Source organism: Triticum aestivum, chromosome 5B (assembly GCF_018294505.1).
Source record: "Triticum aestivum cultivar Chinese Spring chromosome 5B, IWGSC CS RefSeq v2.1, whole genome shotgun sequence".
Lineage (NCBI taxonomy): Eukaryota > Viridiplantae > Streptophyta > Magnoliopsida > Poales > Poaceae > Triticum > Triticum aestivum.
Genome location: NC_057807.1, coordinates 276,463,448 through 276,477,557, shown reverse-complemented (window position 1 = coordinate 276,477,557; position 14,110 = coordinate 276,463,448).

Here is a 14,110-nt window from a genome sequence, read left to right as displayed (position 1 = left end):
GCCGTGTTTGGAACCCTTCGTCGTAAGAGTTGAAACGCTAGCATTCATCAGAAATAAAAAATAATTATAAATCGACAGTGATACTATTTTTTTGCGAACCAATCAGCAGTGATACTATACCACGCGGTTTCCTTGCTCCTCGATATCGGAAAGAATACTTCCGTTCGCCAACATGTGGGATGTCGATCATCCTGGTCCACTTGCCATGCACGCAGAACTCCAAGGGAGAGTCACCCAGGTCGTCGCGCCGCAGTAACAATGACTAATGAGCCGTCAAATCACAGGCCCACTTCCCACATTGAAGTTGCTCGGACGAAGGAACCATCATGACTTCGTTGAATCCCGCTTCTTGAAGAAAACTACTGTACCAGCAGTACTGCTAGCCACAGTATTTACTCCAACAGAGGCCTCCTTTCGTTCATAGGATATGAATATGAAAATCATAGGAAGTGAGATGACATGCATCTCAATTCCTATAGACAAAGAGATGCCATTTGATGCACAGGATAGGAATTTTTCCACTTAGTCTAGGCTAATGTACTGGTAATTTGCTCTAAAAACTATGGTAGTAACTACTAGTACTGGTACATGCTCATACTCAGACACAGATACACACACTAACTAATAGTACTACTACTTCTCACATGTTGGCCAGACGCCGTCGTTCTCCTTCCCGGCTTTCTCGGCGACACCCCACCGTGCTTGGATCTCCGCCGACCTCTCCGCAGCAGCGCGTGCGTCCGTTTCTTTCTTGCGGCGGCGAGCCTCTCTTTTCTTGAGTGCTTTCTGACTTTTCCGCTCCCTCTGTGCGGCTTTGGCCGCCTCTTGCTCTGCCGTCCATTCGGCCTTGGCATCTTCAAATTCCTCCCACATAGATGTGAGGTCGCGAGCGGCGATGAACTCGGCATGGCGGGATGCCATCGCTTTCCTACCTTTTTGTGTGCGTTTGTGGGCGGCGAGGAACTCGGCGCGGCGGGATGCCATCGCTGCCTTACCGGTTAGTGTGCGGCGCGGTGGCATGAACAACGCTTGGTGAGAGCTCTGGGGTGGAGTGGCCGGACAACCATATAGTGCATTAGTTTGTCAAGAGCTCAAGGACAGAAGACGAAGCAAATTAGGATTCCCCTTCAATCCTGGTCATTTATTACCGAGTAAAATGCATTGGCGGTCATCGAACTTGTCTTGATAGCTCACTTTGATCATTGTATACAAGATATGGTGATTATATGGTCGCTGGCTCAGCGTATAGCTCCGTATTTGTATGGTTGACCAGTCAAATAGTCCACATGCACCTGAAACGGTCATCGTCTCTCCAGAATGTCAATGCCGCATTCACTGGACTTAACTGCAGGTGCAATTGGTGTGTCACTGACATGCGGGCCAGACGCCTGTTGGGCCCACATGTCAGTCACCCAAACGCACCTTCAGTTAAGTCACTGAAGCAGCATCCACATTCACGCCCGACGAACCTACTCTGTCGCCAGTTGTCCATCCATCTGCCGCGGCTCATTGCCATTCGCCCGCTATATTAACTTGAGCCCCAGCTCCCAACCATAGCCAAAGACCCACACTTATTCTCCTCCGGTCCCTTCCTTCTGTCGGCACCACTTCAACCATGGCCTCGTGGCGCTCCGAAGCTCTCTTGGACGTACTATCGCAGGAGCAGACGAGGGACATCGGCGGCTCCGCAACGGGCGCGCTCCAAAGCTCTCTTCGACGTACTGTCGCAGGAGCAAACGAAGGAGATCGCCGGCACCCCCCGGGACGCCCTCCGCCTCCACGGCCACGAAGCCGGCGCGCGTGCGCGGGCGCAGCCGGCAGCGAGGAAGAGTAGTACATGGTAGGTCGCCGCCGCTCTGGTCCCGGGAAGGCCACCGCTACTCCACTCAGTCGATGCCAAGCTTGGTGGGGTAAACATCGGCGGCCGATTAGCTGCTTAACGGCGACGTGGAGGCGGAAATCTTCATAACCTTGTGCTCCGGCCGGAGGAGGAGGTTATCGAGGCGGATGAGGAGGACGCAAAGGCAATGGCCGGCTTTCTCGGGTTCATGGCCGGACTTGGTGGTCGAGCGCCGGCGATCGTTTAGATTAGGTTTACAGTAGGTTTAGTATGGCTTGTGCGAAATATGTAATGAATTTCGTCCAGTTTGTAGGGAAAGTTTTCGAAATGTAATGAATTTCATCCAGTTAATTTGAAATTTGCTTTGTTTGCACGAATTTCGTCCAGTTAGTTCATATAGTTGTCGAAAGGTATGCGGGCAGCATCGGATGGCATCCATCAGTGTCCTCAGACAGATGCCGGTGTAAATTTGTGGCCAGCGCTGGAGATGCCCTAACTATCATGCTATAATCGCTAACAATCCTCCATTATTTGGCAGGGAACAGTTATCCCTCGATCAAAATCAGATCCGCGGTGTTTCGCACTCCTCCCGTGTACGAGTGTAAACTCTTGCTTACATAAAAATGGAGCAAGTGGACGGCACTGTAGCACGTCATATCACTCGAACTAGCCCGCCTAACGAGCGGGAAAGCACCGCCCTCGTCATTTTGTTCTGGATTTCTATCGATCGATCGCGCGAAAATGTTACGCTTCGCAAGTTCTAAAGGAAAAGGCGGCACACTTACGACTCGTACGCGTCGCAACCCGACAGTCCGGCTCGCACGCCGCTCACCAAAGGGGACATGCGTTGCCTGCAATTTCACTGACATGTGGGACCGTAATTGAATGAACCATCGATAGCCGAAATCTAATCGCTCAGGGGGCGTCGGCTGAGAAAAGAGAAACGGGGGAGGGAGAAGAGATCGCCCGCCTGCCACACACGGACTCCAAGAAATATATGGTGATAATGTGAGGTGGGCCATGCTGGAGTTCGGACCGCTTCCGGAGCCCGCTCTCACCGCCCTGGCCCCTCAAGACGCCAGCTGCCCGCTGCATGCATAGCCAGTAGTCCCCGCTTATGTGGAGGAGAGAGAGGCATTGACAAAGTCAAGGAGTAACAGTGGAGACAATAGCTTTCATCAAAAATAAACAATGAATACTCGTTGCTCGTCCTCTATATCGGAAAGAATACTTTCATTCGCCGTGATGTGGGATGTCGACCATCCTGGTCCACCTGCCATGCACAAAATTATCCTGGTCTACCCCAGTCGTATCGCAGGCCCAACCTTTCCCACCGTAAGTTGTTCGGACGAAGGAACCATCATGACTTCGTTGAATTCCGCTTCTTCAAGAAAACTTACTGTACCCGCAATACTGCTACCACACGCGAAGACTGGACGGCACTGTACCACGTCATATCACTGAAACCCACTAGGCCAAACTAGCCCGCCTAGGTCATCTATTTTGGAACGGAGGGAGTACGTCTGTGCACTGCTATGATTTTGTTTGCATGTTCTCTGTACTTTTGCTACGATTTTCCTACCCTATGAACCAAATGAGGCCTGAATGTATGTCGACTATTGTCTGATCGATTGCAAATCCTACAATTTTAGGAGCTAGGGCTATTGGATCGACGAGGGATAAGTATAAGCGTACCACGATCTCATCAGCCCCAACGTTTCTCTTTGGTGAGTGTTTTGCAAGTACTATAGCTCGCACAGTAGCTAGCCTACTAACACCAAGAATCATCAAACAAGCCCTGCTGATATGATAAACAGTTCAAACTTACATCTAAGCATGCCATATATTACATCAAAAGCTGGTGAGGATACATCTATTTCCATAACTCGGAGAGGGTTCGCATGATTCATCGCATGATTCACTATCAAACAAAAGTAGCAAGATTCGCCCACACAAGACAGTGCACTAGCCCTAAGATGGTTTGATAACACACATCGTTCTGGTAATTAAACACAGGGCAATGCAAACTACCCTGAAGGATTAGCGCAACCAACTATTTGTTGTCATCGATCTCTCAGGCAATGACCACAGCATGGACAGCGGCATGGGAATCGATTTCCGGGGTGATGTCCACAGGACTGACCGCGACATCAGAATCGATCTCTGGGGCAATGTCCACAGGATGGACAGCGGTATCGGAATTGATCTCCGGGGCGATGCCAACAGGACGGGCCACGACATCGGAATCATCAAGGACAACCACCGGCACCTGCACAACACTAACATATTAGCAAGCACATTGCAAATAATCAAAAAGCAAGCACATTGCAAATAATCAAGAACCACAACTATGGTAATAAGCCATTATTTTTTACCTTGTGCAACTCACGGGGGATCTCACCCCTCCGGGGGCCATCTCCTCGTCCTCGATGTGGGCCATCACCTTGCCGGGGGAATACTGCTTCTCAACGGCGACTATCTCCTCAAACTCGGTCTTGAGCCTCACATAGGTGGCAATCATAGCTCCTGGGGTAGGCACGGTGGGGCCCTTTCTAGGACCTTGAAGTATGTCTAGAGGGGGGGTGATAAGACTACCTGACCAATTAAAAACTTAACCTTTTCCCAATTTTAGAGTTTGGCAGATTTTAGCTATTTAGGACAAGTCAAGCAATCAACATACTATTCAAGCAAGCATGCAAAGAGTATATAGGAAGCGGAATTTAAAGCATGCAACTTGCAAGAAAGTAAAGGGAAGGGTTTGGAGGATTCAAACGCAATTGGAGACACGGATGTTTTTGGCCTGGTTCCGATTGGTGGTGCTATCGTACATCCACGTTGATGGAGACTTCAACCCACGAAGGGTAACGGTTGCGCGAGTCCACAGAGGGCTCCACCCATGAAGGGTCCACGAAGAAGCAACCTTGTCTATCCCACCATGGCCATCGCCCACGAAGGACTTGCCTCACTAGCGGTAGATCTTCATGAAGTAGGCGATCTCCTTGCCCTTACAAACTCGTTGGTTCAACTCCACAATCTTGTCGAAGGCTCCCAAGTAACACCTAGCCAATCTAGGAGACACCACTCTCCAAGAAGTAACAAATGGTGCATTGATGATGAACTCCTAGCTCTTGTGCTTCAAATGATAGTCTCCCCAACACTCAACTCTCTCTCATAGGTTTTGGATCTGGTGGAAAGAAGATTTGAGTGGAAAGCAACTTGGGAAGGCTAGAGATCAAGATTCATATGGTAGGAATGGAATATCTTGGCCTCAACACATGAGTAGGTGGTTCTCTCTCAGAAATGGTAAGTTGGGAGTGTAGGTTTGTTCTGATGGCTCTCTCCACGAATGAAGAGGAGGTGGAGGGGTATTTATAGCCTCCACACAAAATCTAACCGTTACACACAATTTACCAAACTCGGTGGGACCGATTCAACAGACTCGCTCGGACCGATTTAGTAAACCTAGTGATAGTTAGTGATTTTCGGTGGGACTGATATGCAACTCGGTGAGACCGATTCGGTTAGGGTTAGGGCATAACGTAATCTCGGTAAGACCGATTACACACACTCGGTGAGACCGATTTTGGTAATAAGCTTTCCAGAGAGTTGGTCAGGTAAACTCGGTGGGACCGATTTGCTCTTTTCGGTGAGACCGAAATGTTACAAAAAGGAAACAGAGAGTTTACATTGCAATCTCTGTGGGACCGATCGCTCACTCCGGTTAGACCGAAATGTTACGAAGGGAAACAGAGAGATTACAATCCCATCTCGGTGAGACCGAGATCCCTATCGGTAAGACCGATTTGCTTAGGATTTGTGGCAGTGGCTATGACTTTTGGAATCAGTGGCGCCGGATAGGACGAATCGGTGTGACCGATTTTGGCTTTGGGTTTAGGTCATTTGTGGATGTGGGAAAGTAGCTGAGGGTTTTGGAGCATATCACTAAGCACATGAAGCAAGAGGCTCATTAAGCAACACCTCATCCCTCCTTGATAGTATTGGCTTTTCCTATAGACTCAATGTGATCTTGGATCACTAAAATATAAAATGAAGAGTATTGAGCTTTTGAGCTTGAGCCAATCCTTTGTCCTTAGTATTTTGAGGGATCCACTTTCATCATCCATGCCATGCCATTCATTGAGCTTTCCTGAAATAATAGTCTTGGAATAGCGTTAGCTCAATGAGCTATATGTTGTTATGAATTACCAAAACAACCTAGGGATAGTTGCACTTTCACCCTTGCTGTTCTTCCAACTTTTTTTGAGGAGTTCATCTGCCAACGTCCTCAACTCTTTGGCCAGCGCTTGTTTCTTGGAGTTCTTCGTCTCCATGGGTTGGCCCGCCAACATCTTCAACTCGTTGGTCGGTGCTTGCTTCCTGGAGATCGTTGTCTCCAGTGGGTTGTCCGCCGGCAACTCTTTGCCTAGTGCTCCAGGATCCATCAATGAACTGACAAACAAAAAGCAATTGAAAGGAAACCACAATCGCAATGAAAACGGGAAAAGAATAGGATGTGAGAATCGGTTGGTGCTTCGCAAAAAGAAGATTATTGGAATGAAAATATAGCAGCATAACTGATTCGCCCACCTTTCCTTCGTCGGTAGAGAGGAAAAATGGCAGAAGTGAGTAGCCTGGAGTGAGGTTTTCTTCAAGAAAGGGAAGAAAGGGCTTGAACGAGCGTTCCAATGAAATGATGGTTGCTTCGTCCAGTCCAACTTGGAGGACACCTTACCACTGCTGGTAAAGGTGTGGGTTTTGTGATATGATCGGTCATGACGGCCACACCGGGGTGACAGGTGAGTCTCGACTATAGCACCTCGCTGTGATTTGGTGGATGGCACGCAGGCCCGGATGCTTTGAAATGTCATTAACTTGATTTTAGTCTCTTTAGTATTCGGATCCAAGCATGGATGAGACTAACAAGTTTTAGTCCCACTACTTTTAGTCATGAGAGTAAGACATATCAAAGCACTCTCTCAGGCTAGTCATAGTGGGGAGTAACTTAGACTAGTGTTATGCATATGACACTAGTGTAAGTTACTACCTCCATAGTGCAAAGTAACATAGTAGTAGTATCATAGATTGCTTCATTTGTTATCTCATAGACTCATTTTGCCTCGGAAAGCTCTATGTTACAGTAACATATTATGTTACCACAAGCACCTCTTTCCTCATTAAATACTTGCCACATAAGCAAAATTGTCTTGGGATGTGTTAAGTTACTACCTAAGTTACTCCCAATATGGCTAGCCTCAATATTGTGCACCGCGACCAAGGCGGAGAGGAAAACGAGAGAACTACGTAATTAATGCATGAGTTTAATTAGGGTAGTTTTGTAAAGTACGAGATACATTCCTCCAATCACAAAATGCCTTGGTTCATGAGATTTGAGATTTGATCCCTATAAACCGGAGGGGAGGGGGTACTGCACACAGTGTAGTCTAGTCACTTGTTTTTTTTTGAGTCGAAGTCTAGTCACTTGTTGAAATCTCTAGAAAGGCAAATACTCCTTTCCAGTTTACAGGTCTATACTACTCCCTCCGTCTAGGTGTGTAAGTCATCTTACGAAAACCAAATAGTCCCAAAACACTTAGGCGCAGTGCATTAACTTCTACCTTGTTTCTTGTTTCTTGACATACGTATCAACCAATAAGAGATGAGAGGTGTGCATGCTTTTAATGACTTGCAATGGCTAGTTCATTGCATGGAATGCTATTAATTAGCAAATAAACATTGGTGACCCCAGGAGGAAACGGTGCTAAGCGCGTGGACCTATGCAGAATGAGTATCAACCAATGGATAATGGAGTTTAATTGTTAAACAATAGCAATTTTGTCTCATGCAAGAGCCTGGCTAGTACTCCAAGGAACCACACCACGCGAGCGTTCGCAACTGCCACGTTCGGTTTGCACTTGGCTCTTCGCCTCTTCGAGAAGACGAACAATGATGTTACTCCTACTTCTACAGTATCGAATCCACTGCTGCATGTCCGTCCACCCCGTGTGGGAGGGATAGCGTGTAGCGAAAGCTTCTACTTACTGCTCCTGCCTTCGCGTCCATGACAGGTGGGCCCAATAGGTGGTTGGCCCACCTGTCATGCAGCCAAAGGCAGGTGCAGTTAAGGCACCGGAGCTCAGTCCATGAGGGAGAGGGCATCGTAGTAATCAAATTTCTTGGGCTTGTACGAGTTGACGCGACACATCAAAGCACTGCATTCGATAAAACTCTTTTTACATATTTCAAATGGGCTACTTCGTATGTAGGAGTAGACATATTCTGCTTCGTATGTACTCCCTCCATTCCAAAATATAAGTCTTTTTAGAGATTTCACTATGAACTGGAGTACATACGAAACAAAATGAGTGAATCTACACTCTCTAATATGTCTATATACATCTGTATGTAGTTTGTAGTGGAATCCCTAAAAAGACTTACATTTAGGAACGGAGGGATTAGTCACTTGTTGCAATCTCTAAAAAGACTTATATTTGGAAACGGAGGGAGTACAACGCATGCATGCATGCCGTGACTTTCCTTTTGATACTTGCATGTGTTGATTTGATGCACCTTGCCCAATTTTGACTATAAATTTAACTAACCAAATTTTCATGCATGTCACAAAAAATCACGGGGCTGTTTGGATTGTGACTATGTTTGTCTTATGTTGCCACATTATTTTTCCCACACTTGCCTAACCTGAGTTGCTCAAATTGTTAGACATACTTTGGCTTGCCTAAGGGAATCTTGCCACAATTTTTGTGTCTATGACATGTGGGGTTCACTGCTAATAAAAAAATTCTTGTCTTAGGTGTGGCTAATAAAAAAGACTTATATTTAGGAACGGAGGGAGTAGAAAATATAAATAATAATGCATGTTGGGGCAACCCACGTTTCCGCTAATTTTAGCCGTGGGCTTGTTCACAATTTTTACGAGGGGGTGGTTGTTCATTTAATGGAGGGACTTGTAGTACTACCAGACTTGAACGATACAAAGTGTGACCTGGCACACCGTAACACCACTTGGAACAAGCGGGTAGCTATCTCAAAAACAATCAACAACTAAAAAAACTGCGACCTGGCATGTAGTATAGTACACAATTTGAAACGATTGTTTTGATGGAGTGAAAAAGGAAAACTACCCCACTACTTATATATAGGCCGGAGCCTCCGCGCTTGCTTGCTAGGGCTGCTCTATTCACACACTCTCATCCTCTCCAGATCTAAACAAGATAGGGGTAGTAACCCTGTATTTCTCCCTTCAAAAAACACTGGCTTTCTATCCTCACCGCTGGTTACAGATCCGGACGTATCCCCCTTCGCCGATGAAGGGGAGGAGGGGCAGCGTTTAAGCCCTCGTCGACAGCGAGGGAGGAGACCCACTGCGAGCCGCACCGTTATCTCTGGCCGAGCGCCAGCGCGGGAGGTCCTCCGATCCCTTCGTCGTTTCCTGTGGGCGGATCCGGCCTCCCGCCGCCCACCTATCCACATCCCGACGACCTTCAGGTATATCTTCGTTTGAAACCGCCTTAGCTCTACTTCCCCAGCTCGCTACGTCGCTGCATGTGCATCATTTTCTACCTCTCAGCCCCTCTCGATCGGATGGTCCAACGTCACCTATTTTTTTTCTATTGTTAGAGGTAAAGCTACTTCATGGAGTCGAATCTTGTACTCCCTCCATCCGAAAATACTTGTCATTGAAATAAAGTGGGGGTGGGGGAATTTAGGATGTACATCGGACTTGGTACAAACAGGAAGGAAAGGGGATGAAAGTAGTACAGACTGGTCATCCAACCGATCTCTTGGTCGAAAAGGGAAATATAGGGGTAATGATGTACACAGTGGTATGACCAAGACTAGATTTGCTATCCACACATAGGAGTAGGTGGCTAGAGTGAACAAAAATGGGACCAACCCAGATATGTTTCTTGGATGTTTGTTTCTCGGAGCAACAAACTATGAATCACCACTTTATGCCCCTATTTACGTACATGGTGTTGTACTGCTGGTGCACCCACTGTCCCATGCCCTTATACCAAATATTTAGGCTCCGGTCGGAATAAAGGGGCAGAAAACATAGGTCTTGATGAAAATAGAGGAATAGGAAAGGAATGTAGGTACAAAACTATGGAACAGCGAACCGGAGGAAACTCTCAAGAGAATGTGTTCGGATGGACTACGAAATGTACAGATTTGTTTTTTTAGAGTAGCATGCTTGGCAGTATGAGATGCTATTTGTTTATTCAGCTGCACGGTGACTACTCTTGTCCTCACCTCACGTACCACACATAGGTTGATTTTTTTGTTCCGGCAAACACAGCACAGCAACCTGTCTAACGCATGGCAGCGAGCGCCTGCCTCGGGCTTCCGCCCAAAAAATGAGCAGCGCGTGGATGTTTCTAATCCGATGGAATCAGTACTACCAGACCAGCTTTCCTATGAAACACTATTCACCTTTCCCGTGTTCCGAACGGTTGGAAGGGAAAGAATACGGTAGGAATTGTGTTCCTACGAAAATCCTTCACCAAACCTGTGAACCGAACGCAGCCTTAGCTATTCTTAATATAATGTCCCTGGTAAAAATGAAGCCATGCCACTGTTTTTGCCTGTAATTGTTTGAGACTCTGACAAGTTTAGCCAAATGTTTTTGCCTGTAATTGCGTGAGACTCTGACTGTTTCCTCTGTGCCTTTTTTTGCAAATAGGGATATCCAATTCACCTGGTTGCTGTTGTGACCTTTTGGTGCACTACACAAAACTCTTCTTAAAAGAAGTGACTTTTGTGCTATTTAACTGGAATGTCAGATGGAACAGTTGGTTCATTTTGGTGGAACTGCACAAAGGGAGATCTGTGTTCCAATCCCCATCATCCATATTGGCGCCATGACCTTCCTTTAGGTAAGAATGATATTTAATGCATGTGTTCATCACTATTTTCCGACTACCATGAGAAAATAATGCTGTTTTTTACTAGTACACTTGTACTCCCTCACTGACAAAACCAATTCTGAATTAGAAGGCCAATCATGTACTTGGTTTCACCAACTGGTGAGGAGAAAGAGAAACATAGCATGAAGAGGAAGAAGAAGAAGAATAAACAGTGCCAAGGCGATCTTGCTGAAGCCAGAGGCCTCAGTCGAGGCTATTCAAGGGCTCCGGCAATGACTACCTTACATGTGAGATGATTCTCCAGGGAGCCCTTCCACTTCTGCTGTCTCACTTAATTAATTAGGAGCACTTAAGTACCACTAATTTATTACTGCCTAATTTTCCTGTTGGAGTTAAACAAATCTTTAGTAGGACCCTATGCTGAATCATGTACGTGTGAATGTTTGTCTATGGAGGTGAATCATGTGGTGGAGCAGGGAGGGAATATTATTAGTGTCATGACATAATAGTGCTATTGTTTTGCATGTCAATTTATTGCCATTGGTTCAATGAGGCAATGTTTTGCGTATTGTCCATCATGAATTTGATGCTACTGTTTGAGTAATATGCTAATGTCTTCCTATCCTTTCTCACTAAGCTAATGAAGGTTTCACCTTGTTCCTACTTGTGCAAACAGGGATCATGTTGTGCCAATCATACATTTTAGTGGAACTACACAAGACAATACAATGAACTATATCCCAGCCAGTGCTTTAACTCTACTGGAAGTTCTTGATAATCTTTCGATATAATCTCAGCACTGGTAAACAAGAGTGATTTCAACCATACATTTGAAGTGCACAAAAATATATACTATTGTGTGATTCCAGTGAGTGCTTTATCATCTCTTATGGGACTACATGAATAAGCTTTTTTTCTCAGGTTGGTACGGGCCTAAGGCCTTCATCTATATTAGTTTGCTGTCATCTGTATTTGTATCGTGCTACTGTCATGAGAAACTCCTTTATCTTTGCACTTTTAAGTTTTGCAACCTATGATAAATGGCAATGCTTTGAGTGTTGAGTTGAGCTAATTGGCACTGATTCAATAAACTAAAACCTCTCTTTAAGCAAGACTACTATGTTGCTAACTTTACCCATTAAGATAATGAGGGTGCTTCTATTTGTTAGTGTATGTTTCATCAACTAGTCCCACTATTGCAGTAATCTCACTCTCTCAATATATGTGCCAACAGGGATGCTCGATTTTGGTGGAACTGCACAAAAACTTTGGGTGCTTCATTGCCTCGACAGCTTCCGTCCTGTCCTGTCAGTCGCTAATCTCCGCTTGCTTTCTTCCTTTGCTGTCAGTCGCTTGGCTTATCTCGGCTTACAGTCAAAGGAAATAGTAATTGATATGCTACCTCACACAGGTTGGTACTGATCTTTATCCTGATTATTGTGCCTATCATATGTATTTGTAATTTGGTATTGTGCTACTGTTTGCCGATTTCATAAAGGAGTAATTTGGAGCCTGAACTCGCAGGCAAATCATTACATCGGGTGATTTCAGTAGAACTACACAAAATGATCAGATGGATAGGTACTTATGCTGCTGCTATGTACTCCAAAGTTCACTCAGACAAGCATCGATGTTGACAAGAAGTGCCTATATTCATTTGAGTATCAACCGGCGTTAACCAATTGTCAAACTCCAAGTAAGTGAACGCCAAAAATATTGCTTGGTGCATAGCCCAGAAAAACGCAGTCCAATCTTTGGTCCCAACTTGTGCCTTTTGGTTATCGGCACATATGGTAGCGAACTATATGGCATGGAGTCTAAAGATTCCAGACAAGTTGGTTGACGCGTATATTCATCTGGGACTTAATCAGTCTGCACGCCAAGGATGCTCCGTTTCAGTTGAACTGCACAAAAAATTTGGGTGGTTCATTTTCTCAACCGCCTCCTTTCTCATCTACAATGTAGAATTTTGGCGAGATACAGGACCAAGATGAGCCAGTAAACTAGTTGGATGAAAGTAGTGGCCAAGTTGCTCAAACCTCCGTCGGCACGAGGCCACTATTTGAGGATAAACCTACAAGCAAAGTTCAGATTGTCTATGTTGCCTCTTATGTACTCGAAAGTTTACTCGTACAAGAACTAATTTTAGCAAGAAGTACCTCTGATTGAACACCATTTACCAGTCTGTACCCTAGGTAATTAAAGTTCGTCCATGGATCATATTGGTTGTGATGTCAATCATTTGGATGCATAAACATACTGAACATGTGTATATCTGAATCTTTTTGTGAATTATGTATGAATATTGTCGTGTGATCTATCAATCATTTGGATGCATAGATATGTTGAGCTTGTGTATATATGAATCTTTTGAGTTGTTGATAGTGAATGTTTGCTATGAATATGAACGTGTCCTCTGAACCTGAGTTTGATATGAATTGCAACAGAACCAGTTATAACCCTTCTCCTCCTCTCAATCTGCGACTCCACTGCCGCATTTTCCCATCTCCGAGTCGTTCCCGTCTGGGGCCTCGCCGTCGTCCACCGCCTCGCTGTGTTCGGTGCGGCGTGGTTAACAAACGAGAGTCATTGGAAGAGGACTGTACATGGAGAGTCTCATGGCTGGGACCCATGAGGTCCATGGTCGCACGCAAGGAAAGTTCCTCCTTATTAAGCTGAAAAAAATGTTTCCTCCACCTGACAGCTGGGACCCACCTGTTGTATCTTCGCACGGAAGGAAGTGCCTCCTTGTTTTGTGAAAAAAATTATTCATCCCGTTGACAGCTGGGACCCGTCAGATTTGGTGACTGACTTGTGGGCCTGCTAAGCGGATGTGTACGCACGGCTTTGTCAACTTAATCAACAAATGATTCTAGCGGCTGGACCGTTGGATGTTAATCCAACAGCCGTTCTCCTTCTTCAACCTCTGTTCTTGCTCCTGTCTCCCGTGGGCGGCACCGCGGCTGTGCTGCCGCGCACCCGAACCAGTGAAGTTTCCCACTCCTCTCCATCTGCGACTCCACTGCCACGTCTTCCCCATCTCCGAGTCGTTCCAGTCTGGGTGCGCTCGGCACAGTGTGGTCAACATGGTCAACAACCGAGAGTCATCGGAAGATGACTGTACGTGAGAGGCTGATAGTGCGGATGCACCACGCCCATGGACGCATGCATGCAACGGAACGCGGTGAGGTCAACATGGTCAAGGAACGACTTCCATCGGAAGTATACTGTACGTGGAGAGTCTCAGTTGGGTCCACGGCCGCAGCAAGTAAGTGCCTCCTTATTACGCGAAAAATAATGATTCCTCCAACTGACAGCAGGGACCCACTGGACGGGCCACCGTATTTTGCGAAAAAAACGTTTGCCCCCTGACTTCTGGGACCCA